The sequence below is a fragment of the Dipodomys merriami genome, unplaced genomic scaffold, assembly GCF_024711535.1.
Source record: "Dipodomys merriami isolate MVZ:Mamm:240054 unplaced genomic scaffold, mDipMer1.0.p SCAF_94, whole genome shotgun sequence".
Classification (NCBI taxonomy): Eukaryota; Metazoa; Chordata; class Mammalia; order Rodentia; family Heteromyidae; genus Dipodomys; species Dipodomys merriami.
This window is the reverse complement of record NW_027206557.1, coordinates 4,337,278-4,350,523: the sequence shown is the minus strand read 5'-3', so window position 1 is coordinate 4,350,523 and position 13,246 is coordinate 4,337,278.

The following is a 13,246-nucleotide window of genomic DNA, read 5'->3' as shown; positions in this document are numbered from 1 at the left end:
TTTTGGGAAACACAGCACACAATCTGTTGTGGCTGCCCCTTAAATTCTGTGTCCCTGAAGTCACTCACTCCTGATATTTTGGCCCTGGTGAGTTAGACAAGAGGAATTCTCCTGGGAAATGAGCAGGTTGACAGAGCTGGGAACTCTCCTGGGGGAAGTCTACAGACTATAAATGTTGGGTGTGGAAGGAGAAGCAAAGGGAGGTGCTAAGGGTACCACGGTTCTGGCTTCCAGTCAGTCCCTGCCAGTCTGCCTCTACTGCCCACTCTTCCTGCTCAAATGCCAACTTCACCGTGGCATGGATTCTCTTGGAAATAGGGGAGCTCCAGTTGAGCCCATTGTGAAATGACAAAGATTCAATTATGCAGCCCACATTCCAGCTCATTGCTGTGCGAGATGAGACAGCTCACATGAGACAGCTCACAGCTACTTTTCCTCAGGACCCCAAACAGGGTCTCTGGATCCCCCAAATAGGGAGCAAAACAGGGTGGGCCACCCTGCACTCACTTGGTTTTTTCCCTTCTGGAAAGCCAAGGCTCAGGGGCCACTTATCCCAGGAATTGAAGGCATCAGCCACCCTCAGCCCTCCTTAGTGTTCCCCAATCAAAGCTGCTCTCAACTGGGTCCACTGCCTTGGTTCATATCCCTCCCCCATCATTTCCCCTGCTCCCTCCCACCCGTCTTAAATTCCATTTTACAACACACAAAGCAAGATAGCCTTTGTTAAAAAGTTTAATGTTCTTAATTAGTTGAATCGGTTGGGCTAATTAGAATACCAATTAGAACTGGCAGGGCTATCGTTAATTTGAAAGTGCTGTGGTCTAGTGTTAATCGCTATTAAACCTTATAGTTTGTGAAAGATAGAAAGGGGATGAATTCACAAAATTGGTTCTAAACGTGAAAGGTCTGTGGTCAGGGGATGGCTTGTCAGCGAGGGCTCCCAGAAAGCACAATCCACAGAGAACCCCAGAAGGGCCCTCCTGCCTCCCTTGCCAGGAAATGTTCAAAGACTAGAGTATGTTTTACTAAAATAGCCACAGTGTTTTAATTCACCTAATGGGCTAATGATCTGGAATGATTCTTTAGGATAAAAAAAAAAAGATCAGTGTGTAAGTTACCAGGGCACGAAAAGTTTCTGCTGTTAGCAGAGCTGTGCATCCCTTTTGGGTTATAACTTCTTAAATCTGAGGAGGAACCTTCACAATTGAACCACTTTTATTTCTGGTCATGATCTGAGTTGGAAATTAGACTAACTGCCATATTTGCACAGTGCATGTGCCACATTAGGACTGAGATGGCGGAGATCTTATTCTTTCTGTTGTCCTTGGAGATGCTTTCAGGAGAACTCAGGTCCTAACCTGTGTTTTCAGACAACTTTGGCATGGACAGTGAAGGTGAGTTTGGGGTGCATCTTCTGAGCTGTGGCTGCTTTCACTCAGTTCCACCATGCACACAGAAGGGATCATCCTCCATGATGGCTGTGTTATCCTCTCACGCGACCTGTGAAACACTTCCAGAAAATAAACCCTGCTGTTTATAGCAAACAAATATAAAAATATATTTCATCATAGGCATTATGGCACAGTTTGGAAACAAGGAATCTATCTTTTCAGGCAGTGAATTGCTTTACATAACACATAAAATAATTGATTTGATTGCTGTGTCAAATCTTGTTGGAGGGTACGTGGAGAATAAATTTAAAACAAACAGACAGACTAACAAATACATAATGACTGAATGACTGCCCTGAATCAAGGTAGTTTTGTGTACAAAAATTTGCAGGAAGAACAAAAGTTTCATTACCTAGCATTTTCTCCAAATAGCTCTTGAGGAAACATAGTGACTTTAACAGAAGGAATGTTCAGGTTCTTCATCAAATTTTTCACTCCGTCTGAGTATCACACAGTGTACAAGGCCACGCTGGACATAGAAGTCCGCCTGGAGCTAAGAATCCGTAAGTGAAGGGGATTGAGCTAGGGTATGTGGTGGGAGAGGTATAAATGACAGTGAAACAAACAAAAGAAAATTCTGTTTGATAGCTGATCAGAATAAAGACTTGTTTCCTCTGAGCCTGGGCTGAAGACCACATGAAGCTTTTTTTTCTATGTCACTAAATGTTACATTTGTTTTGATCCTATATGAGTTCCAATTCTTTCAGGAATACTAATTAGAGAATAGTTTTAAGTCATGTATAAACATTATATCCAGGCAATATGCTTAGTTCAAGTAGGGTTATTGTTAACCCCAAGATAAGGACTCAAGTGCTTTTTCTTTCTTGCTATTGTTTCTAACATATTTATAAGGTGATTTTTTTTTGTTGCTTTTCATGTCCCTCCCCATGGTATAACCTCTGTTTTCACTGTATTTGATGTTGGTATAATTTGGGAAAGGGAAGGGAAAAAACAAATTGTTTAAATAAGAATACAGGTGGACCCATTGCAACAATGAAATGTACAAGATGCTATGTCAAAAAACGAACTTTACAACTTTGGTGGGTGTGGGGGGGGAATGGGAGGGCAGGGATGGGAAGGGGAAACAAAGGAGGAAGCAACAATGCTTGATAAGAAATGTGCTCATTACTTTGCTCATGTAATTGTAACTCCTCTGTATGGTATTTTCACAATTAAAAAAAACTTATTAATAATAAAAAAACTTAAAATTTCAGTATCTATCCAGAATCCACTATATATGAGGGTCTCTTTATGGAAGGGGGAAAACTTTGAAACTAATGAGGGCAGATACCAAGTATAGGCTGAGCTGACAGGGTTCTGCTAGATTCATTTCTGCTCAATATGTTTTGAGATACTGGTTGGTTTCTTTTAATGTATTTGCAGCAGCTTTTTCCTTTTTGGAGACCCAGAAATCTACAAATGAAGCTAGGTAAATCCTTGTGTTCATTTACCCATGCAGTGAGTGAACAGAATTATTTATTTTCTGCCACATACCGGGTGGTGTGCTGAGGTTGACGTAAAAAGGATACCAGGCACCAATGCCTAGGAAGTAAAATGAAGGTTTACAACACGACTGAATTTGCTATCTGGTCAATGGGGAGTCCCCTGGTAAGAATGAGGTCACTTGGAGGAGGGTATAACCTCGCAAGAATGAGGCAATATAAAGGATAAAAGGCAGAGCAACCTAGTCAGAGTGGCCAGGTGTTGTCAGGGCAGGTTGAAGAACAGCTGGGAACATGCATTTGTCAGTTCTCTCATGACTATAATGGAATTCCTGAGTTGGGCTGACTTTATAAAGAAGAGAGGTTGATTTGGCTCACAGCTTTGGAGACTAGCAGACTTGGAGACTAACTCTGTATGTTGTCCCCTCTACCTGACTGAGTCACATTGTGAACAGCAATAGGGGGAGCATGGAGGGAGAGGAGGGATCAGGAGCAAAACTAGAAGGTCAAGAGTGATTCAGGGATGGACTTATCTTACATCAACTAGTTCCCTAAAAGCTTAGAGGTCTCCCTAGAACTCCTTTGATCTCTTCAGAGGGACCCCCCAACTAGACTCCCTCTCTGAAAGATACACTCGCCTCTGACGTCAACACAGCAGTGCTGAGGTTCCCACATGTTGAAGAATTTGGGGGGTACATTCAAACCACAGCAGACTGCTCTGGAAGGAATCTCCCTGGAAGGAGAATGCAGGACCCGTGGCAGGGGTTTGGGAGTGATGAGTGGCAACTGATGTTATCTAAATGCAGAAAATGCAATGCAAGACAAGACTGCATAGACATCTTGTGGATTGAAGTTGGCCAACAACAGAGCTAGCTGCCTGGTTTGGAAAGTTATTTTCATCAGTTAACAAATATTCTATATTCATGTTATTTGTTTCCATCTGCCAAGAATCTCCAGCCCTGAGCCAATATAATAGAACTTCAAACAAATTTCTCTCAGCATTTATAACAGGTATGCAAACATGTTAGAAATTGTATGCTATTATTTTCATTTGGGGCAAGAATGTGAAGAGAACAAATGAAATTGTTTCTCTTTTGATAGTACATCAGACGAAAAGTGTCTAGTATTACTGAAGATAGTCATTCAGGTTTCCTTTATCCAAATCCTTGTCCTGAAACTAGACCTCGGGAAGTCATGGCAAGGCCCCATACCTCAAGTACCCGCAGTGTGTCTGGACACTGTTAGAGCCAGTCCCTCATTTGACCGTGGATGTGTAACGGCAGTGTTGTGACGCTCTGTCATTCTGCAGGAATGGATTCACCCAGCCAACTGAGTGTGTGAGATCTGAGCTCAGTAGTCAGCTGAAAGAACAAAGAGACAGTGATCAGCAAAGGTGGTCCATGGGGGTCCCTGAGGGCTGTCATTAATGTCGGGGGGGTCCCCCAGGGCCGTCATTGTCAGCACTGGGGGACTGTTTTGACAGAACCACTGAACTGGGTACGAGTCCAAAATTCTGGGGCATCAAAGGAGGACTTTCTGCTGGCTCTTGAATACCAGAAAGCCCTCTGCCTGGAAGGGATAGATAGGATAGATCTTTCCTTCTGGGGGTGCAGTTGTTTCTAGGGCTGGTTGGGGTAATTTGCTGGAGGCAAAAGGGCAAGGAACATTGAGTAGCAGAAATGGAGGCAAATAATTTATTTATTTATTTATTTTTAAGAAAACAACTGTGCACCCTGATGTCTGGCCGACAGTTGAGCACATCGTCCTTCCTCCAACAAAAGAAACACACATGCTTTTCCGCCCGTTTCCGCCTCATCTGGCAGCTACTTTCTGGTCCAGCAGACACTAACATCTAATGAGTCAAACTTCTCATTTTCAGACTAATCAGTCGGCTGCACTAATTGCAAATGCAAATATGCAAATTTATATTAATTAATTACTCTGCTAATTAGTTCTGCGGTCTTTTTTGGGTAATAAATCATTGTGCAGTGGAAGGGAAACAAGTCCTGTCCCATTTCGCTCCACATAAAAATTTAATGTACTCATGGAAGAAAAAAACATATATACATATAGAAAGGATCGGGGAGCTAATCTCTGCTTGCACCAATGAGGGCCTTGTCGAGAGGTGCCATTGTGAGGGGACTTTCACATCTTCAGCAAATGCCATCACTAAGGTGCCTGTTAGCAATTTAATTATCACATTATGAGCTTCAGAAGAAGCCCGTTTGCTGAGCTGCAGGCTATGTCATGAAGCTGGGCAGTTTACCTGCTCTGCAGCAAGGTGCTTATAAATAAAATGGGAACAGAGAGAAGGAATCCCATTGATTTGCTGAAATGCTATATCTGGGGAATGCACATTTTTGGGGGGGGGCCTTGCTGCTGTTATTTTTTTCAAGTCCAGATTATCCTTGAATTCAGTTTTCTCACTCAGGTTCAGAGAGGCACACAAGGTGGGCCTTGGTGCGAGGGGCAAAGGGAAAGGGGGCAGCAGAAAAACAGAGTCAGCCAGGTGTATTGATTCCATATCTTTCTCTTGGAGACTTACGACTGTTCCCAGCTGCCCACTACAGAATCCCTGCTGCCCACTGCAGGTGCCTAACACGCCTGTAGCATCCAGAGACCGTCTCTACCAATTAGTGTGAGTTCTTTGAGGAGAAGAAGCTGTGTGTTTTCATTCTGTCCCAAGCTTCTCTCCAGACCGAGAGAAGCTGTGCATTCTCCATGTGGGGGCTGATGTTTGAGAAATAAAGAAAAAGCCAGGCATGGTGGCATCTACCTGTACTCCTAGCACTAATGAGTGCAGGAAGATCTTGCATTTGAAGTCAGCCTGGACTGCACAGTGAAGCTTTGTCTGTTTGGAGGGAGAAGGATTCCCAGGATGTGGTAGAAAAAAAGTTGGTAAAGAGGACCGAAGGAATGACATATACATATGGGGAGGTCATAATGAAACTCATAAGAAATTAGTAAGAAAGTTTTAAAAATCAGGGACTGTGGGCAGAGGAGATAAGAAAGAGCAATAATAGAGTAGAACTATGGATGGACATGCCTTGTGCTTTACAACCAATACACACCAAGAAAAAAGAAATAAAATACATGGAAAACAATGTCAATGCCCCCTTGCTTCTCTGTCTCCCTTGCTTTTCTGCCTCCCTTGCCAGTAGCAGTAGTTAATTCCTCAGTACCCTTAAGGAGGCAGACTGAATTTATAAGTGATTTGTATTTCCTGGGAGCAGCAGGCCACACTACTGTCCTGCATCTTGCTTTTTTTTTTTTTTTTTTTTTTTTTTTTTTGTCAGTTGTAGGTCTTGAACTCTGGGCCTGGGTACTGTCCCTGAGCCCTTCAGCTCAAGGTGATTTCTACCACTTGAGCCACAGCACCACTTCCGGTTTTCTAGTAGTTAGTTGGAGATAAGAGTCTCACGGACTTCCTGCCCTGGCTAGCTTTGAACTGTGATCCTCAGATCTCAGCCTCCTGAGTAGCTAGGATTACAGGTGTGAGCCACGGGTGCCTGGCTACATCTCACTTTTAATGGGCACAAAGATTCCCTGTGCCTTTTGAGTCTGGATGGTATACAAGACCCAGATTGGCAGGACATTTAGGTCATTTCTGAATTCTGCTTCCAGAAATGATGGGGTGGTTCCCATCCTTGTATATTCAGCTCTGCCTGCATGGATGCAAACTGGCAGGGCATGTTTTCAGAAATGGAAGGGTTGGATTAAGGGGCACCCGACCTTCTACCCTCCCCTCCTGGGTTCTCCGAACCCCAGTTCCACAGCCTGCCCTGTGAGAGGTGCAGGTAGCTGATCAGGCTCTGCTCTTATTGGGTGGTGGTGGGCTTGTTATAAAGAGGGTCCTTTGAGAGCAGGTCTTGATGGATGGATGTTGTGTGCAACTCTTCCCCACAGCTCTGATCTTATGTTCACCCTCCTGGGGCTGTTGGAGGGTGATGGGAGCTCTGGTGCAAGCCACCTATAGAAGCTCCATGTGTTCATCATCAGCAAAACCCACTTGCTTTTCCTACGGAAGGAAATGGCATGCCACCAAACTCCTTTTAGGTGGAGTTTTGCCCCCCCAAGGCAATAAGAGACAGGAAATGAAAGCAGGGGTTATACCATGGGGGAGGGACGTACAAAGCAACAAAGAAATAATCTTATAAATGTGTTAGAAACAATCGCATGAAAGAAAAAAACATTTGAATACATATCTTAGGGTTCATTTCCCTAACATCAACTTATCTGACCTTTTCTGCTTGTCTCAGACATATACTTGTTGCAAATAATTCACTGTATTTGATGTTGGTATAATTTGTGGAGGGGAAGGGAAAAAACAAATCGTTTAAATAGGGATACAGGTGGACCCATTGCAACAATGAGATGTACAAGTCATTATGTCGAAAACAAACTTTACAACTTTGGTGCGGGGTGGGAGGAGGATTGGGTGTGGGGGGAGGATGGGAAGGGATGGGAAGGGGAAACAAAGGAGGAGGCTACAATGCTTGATAAGAAATGTACGCATTGTCGGTGTGGGGGGGAGGGGGGTATAATTGGGTGGGGGGAGGGGGGAGGCTGGGAAGGGAGGTGAAGGGTAAACAAAGGAGGAGGCTGCAATGCTTGGTAAGAAATGTATGCATTATCCTGCCCATGTAATTGTAGCCCCTCTGTACAGTATGTTCTCAAATAAAACAAAATAAAAATTTAAAAAAAAGAAATGTACGCATTATCTTGCCCATGTAATTGTAACCCTTCTGTACAGTATTTTCACAATAATAATAATAAAAAGTGACAGGAAATGAAGGGAGAGTTCTCTCCATCTTCTTTCTCTCTCTCTCCATTCTCTCTCCATCTTCTTCATCTTCTCTCTCAATCCTACCTATTCTCTCTGTCTTCTCTCTCTCCATCCTTTCTCCCCATCTTCTCCATCCTTTCTCTCTCTCCATCCACCCCATCCTCTATCTCCATCTATTATCCATTCTATCTCCCCATCTTTTCTCTGTCCATCTTTTCTCCATTCTCTTTCTCTCCCCCTGCCTTAAAGACAGGATGAAAGTTCTCCTTAACCAAAGATGGCATCAGAGGACCAGAAACCCCTTAGAGTCTTGGAATGTTTATCTTCCCACTGTCCTTGCCTGGGTCTTCTCACAGATGTTTTGTTCCCTGTTAAAGACTCTGTACTGGCCAGCAAGTTCTCAGTTGCTGAGATGTCTTCCACTTTAGGTCAATAAGTGTTTATCGCCTATCTATGCCCCACCTCCAAACCCCCACCCCTTGCCCAGCTCTGTCCTAACCAGGAGTCTGGGATCATTTCTTCGAGGGTATGGGCCTAGCAGACTCCAATGCTGAGTCTTTCCATCATGTCAGCTCCTAAGAGACATCTCATGAAGGTTCTTCTGAAGTTTTCCAAATGCTTATTCAGATAGTACATTTAGCACAAAGAGGACAGAATTGTCTATCACCTGCCTAGGGCATAAGTCAAGGGAAGCCAGTGTAATGAGATGGATGATAAGGAACTGGAGGAGCAGATGGATGGGACCCAGAGTGGGGAGAGGGACCATGGAGCAGGGTATCTGGAGCTGGGTTCTGGACAGAGAATGGAAGGTGTCCCGGGCCCCATGAGCCTCCAGTTGGAGATGCCAAAGCCATGCAAGTGTGTGGTCGGCTGTCCCTCCCACACCCTCCAGGGCCGAGGAGCCCCCAGGCTCTTCCTGTGGAACACAGGAGTTGATGCCAGGACAGAGTTCAATTCACAAGTCCTCAGCACCACTGGCCACTCAGGGACACTGACCCTGTATCTCCGCAGCACTCTGTAGGCTGTGCTTACCAGATGGGTTCAATGTTGTTGACCGAGCACATTGTCTCTCAGCAATGTGATTCCTCATGCTATAGTTCGGTGCCTCCAAGAAAGTGTAAACCACTGCTTGTCATTATATTTCGGTGCGTGCTAATGAACTGTGAACCACCCTCCTTCTCTCTGTTTTGTTTTGCATCCTTCTGTTCCACTGGGGTGTGATCCAGAGCCTCCTGGTACGTGCTGGCAAGGGCTTTGCTGCCAAGATGCATTCCCAGACCTTTCAAATGTTTGTATTTTGAGACAGGGTCTTGCTAAGTCACTCAGTCTAGCCTTGAACTCACCATCTTCCTGTCTTGGCCGTCTCAGTAGCTGAGAAGACAGGTGAAGCCTGTGTATTTCTTGGTATGGACCCTGTGCTGGGCCAGTGTTACCAAGTCCTGGGGACAGAGGAGAGGCTTAATGGCTGACAGGTCTATCAAAGTACATAGGGCCTTCCTGTCATCCCATCCACCCTTGGGCTGCTCTCGACCCTCCCCCTCTTACCTCTCCCCTCCTGGGGCTAGAACTCAGGTCCTGAGCATTGTTTCTGAGTTGTTGGAACCCTAGCACTCTACCACTTGAGCCATAGCTCTACTTCTGGCTTTTTGGCGGTTAATTGGAGATACGAGTCTCACAGACTCTCCTGCCCAGGCTAACTCTGAACCATGATCGTTACATCTCAGCCTCCTGAGTAGCTGGGTTTAAAGGTGGGAGCCACTTGCTCCAGGCTCTCATTTTTAAATTTTGATCTGAACAAATCAGATGCCGTTCTAGGTTTCTATGGCTTGTGCTGGTAACTAACAATTCTTGGGCAGGACACTGAGCTGCTGTCCAGGGATGCCTTGCGGGGCCCCGAGGCCCTTCTGCAAGCCGACTTCCTCTCCTCCTCTCTGACAGGCATATGGCTGAGCCCTACAGAGTCCAACTGAGAGACTTGGGGCTGATTATTTATTTAGTGAGAGCCTGAGACTGTGACTAGCTTAGATCGTAATTAGACTGACAGAAGAACCATGGTGCAGATTTTAAGAACACAAATGGCTTTGGCTGAAAACCTGGGGAGCAGAGTCTTTACAATTCCATCTGACACCAAAGTATTAATGCTTTGTGAAGGTCAAGTGGAAAAATACAAGCGTCTCTTCTGATAATTAAATTTAAAACTCTGTGTCATATCCTGCATTTGTATTTGAGTCATCACATTTGTTTTTCATTATCTTAAAAATGATACTTTTTCCTCACTAATGTGTTAGGAGATTGTTGAGTTTTATTTTTGATTTTGGTCTCATATTTCTTGACAATCAACTAGGTTGATGAGGTTGAATATTTGTGTCAAAAATGTGGCCAAATGATTCATCCTGAAAAACGCATGCTCTGTATATACCTTAGCTACCTTTTCTGAAACATACTCCTGGATTCAGGGGTAAATGCATTAGGTTTACAGGAAGAGCAACTGAAAATGGCTTTTAAAAGCATTTGATTTTACACTCATGTTTTGGCATAAAGAAAAAAATTAAAATCAAATATCACATATGTGTACTTGTCTCTTTGTATGTGTTACTTATACTTTACTAATGCTTAACAAGAATCATGGACTTTGCCATTAATCTTACCATCAGAGACAATGACTGTTAAATTAGGTTCCTTCCCAACACTGCAAAATTACCTGGATTGACCAAAGGGCTTCTGAGGATCTGTGGTTGTGTCTCTTTCTTCCTTTGGGCCTGTGGCAGCACAGCACAGCACACCGACGCAGGGACTATGTGGAGGACTAGCACAGTGGAGCAGGCCCCAGTTCCTTGGACCCCCCTGTCTCCCCATCCTCCCATGAGGCTCCCATGACTTATCAGTGCCACCACCTCCTGACTGGTCACAAGAGGGCAGCCACTCTCTTGTATGGCCTCTGGAGGGTACTCCCTAGCCACAGGAACTGCAAACATTTGGGGTTTTCCCAGGCAGTTGTTTACCCCAATGTCACCTGCAGCTGTATCTCCACTTGACAAACTTCTCCACAGACGTGCTGGGTCTGGAACTGTGGTGCTGCAGCAGATCTGTTGTTAAGTTCGTCACTGTTGCACAGGTCGACAATCCTTTGTCACCTGGTTGCTGTTATACCAATGTGTTGTCTGCCTTGGCATAGTTCTTGGGTATTTGTTTATCACTTACAGGTAGCATTTTCTCTAAATGCACTTCATGTTTGTGATCATAGAGCATTTGGTTTTGTTGATAGCCTACAGCTTGTCCAACTCGTCTCAGGTCTTGGAGCATCTGGATGAGTTTCCAATTCGGTCTTGCTGTTTGTTACATCTGTGCTGCATTCTACTTTTTGCTTCTGATCTGCATTTCTCCTCTCTAGCACTGACCATTCCATCCTAGCCATTCAACTCTCTACCGAAAACACTGAGTAGGTTCATCTCTAGTAGTGTTAGCTCTTCCTTAGTCCTTGCCCGTCCCCTTTCCAGTTTTGCTTTTGTCACTTCCTGTATTGCCACTTCTCAGTGGACACTTAAGGAACTGGGAATTTTAAGACTCATTCTCTGAAATATAATTTGTATCACTTCTTTCAAGAATAATGTTTGATATTTGTACCATTTATCACCACTCAACAATTGTTAAGCTATGAACTGTGAGCCTTAGTAACTCACTGTGTCTTTTTTTCTTTTCAACATTATTTACACTTATTTATTTTACTTTAGCAATTGTCTTAGAAAATAGGAATACTTTCTGAAGATATTTTCTCACAAAGTATATGTAGGTAATGAGCATGCTGAACAAAATTTTTCTCTCTTTTTCTTTTTTTTTTATTGTAAAGATACTATACAGAGGGTTACAGTTACATGAGTGAGGTAATGAGTACACTTCCTCTTGAACATTGTTACCCCCTCCATTGTTTTCCCCCTACCATCCCTTCCCTCCCTACCTTCTCCGAGGTTCTTTTTTTTTTTTTTTGATTGTGATTAAGTGATTACATAATTTCTGGAATTTCACAGTATTGTGGAATAATGATGCTCATTTAAAGTCACAAGTTCATTCTAACTTTCCTGGAGCAAATTGTCTTTCACAGTCTGTAACATATAAGATGTTCACGTGTTATACACCATACATGTGATCAGCAGCATGGGGATATTTAGTAGTGGTTCGACCAGATGTTTTTCTCTCTTTTCAAACACAAAAGGCATGACATTTGTTTGACGTTTTTCTTCAAACTTCCTTACCTATGCTCCCAGTTTGTCCTCTGGCTTTGAATTTTAATCTGATTTTTTTTCTCTCCCTAGATTGCCTTTAAAAACAACTACCTGTGCCTGAATAGGTATGGTTCTCTCTTTGTCTCTCAAGTACAAACTCATAACTAGGTTTGCACATGGGGGCGACTGTGCTCATTACCTTCTTCAATGGACCCATGAAATCCAGATGCTCCCTAGACAGACTTCACAGGAAACCCCTGTTGTTCCTCCACATCAGGTGCATCCTGTTCTTATGCCATGTTTCTCTCATGGTACTTGCATTCGTTTTGTCCTCTTGTGCTATCATTTACCCCTGTCCTGTGTTCGTTGTTCACTCTCTGGTACCGAGTTTGGACGAAGCCATGAAGCTGGTCCCCCTGTCACGGGATTTTTTATCCTCTCTCCTGCTGTAACTACACTGTGCTGGGGCATATGCAGGCTCTGGTTTTCACCTGGAAACATCTTTCTCCTGAAAACAGTTTTTTTTTCCCTTACAGAGATGTAAATCTCTTATACACTGAGGCACAGAACAACTCCCTGTGAGCATGCTTCAAATTTCTCACCATAATCTAGACTGGAGAATTTGGCTCTGTGACCTCTCTTGGTCAGCTTTTTTTTTTTTTTTTTTGCCGGTCATGGGGCCTGAACTCTGATCCTGGGCGCTGTCCCTCAGCTCTTCAGCTCAAGGCTAGCGCTCTACCACTGGAGCCACAGCACCATTTCCGGCTTTTTCTGTTTATGTGGTGCTGAGGAATCGAACCCAGGGCCTCATGCTTGCAAGGCAAGCGCTCTACCGCTGAGCCACCTTCCCAGCCCCATTGGTCAGCTGTTTTATATGTCAGATGAACTGTCACCTTTGGAGGCAGCAGAGCTGGATGCATATCATGACAGCTATACACCTGTGAGGCAACCCCGTAATCCTTCCGACTCAGGAGGCCAAGTCCTGGAGGACTGTGATCCAAAGCAGCCCAGGCAGAAAAGTCTGTAAGACTCTATTTCCAAGTAGGTATCCAAAAGCCTTGTTGGAGATATGACTCAAATGATTCAGCACCAGCCAAAAAAGAGCTCAGCCCTAATTTCAGAAGGCAGAGCCAGAGAGAGAGAGAGACAGACAGAGACAGAGACAGAGAGGGGGGGTATTGATATCTTTATTAGCAATTTTATAAATCCTTGCTCATGTATATTTGAGTTCCAAACCTGTCCTCCAAAAGTAATAAAGAAACAAGGTAGAGGTTAAAAAAAGAAGAAACGAAAAGGGGGAAAAAGGAAGAAAGAACTTATATTTTCTGTGATCCTATTGTTGGCAGG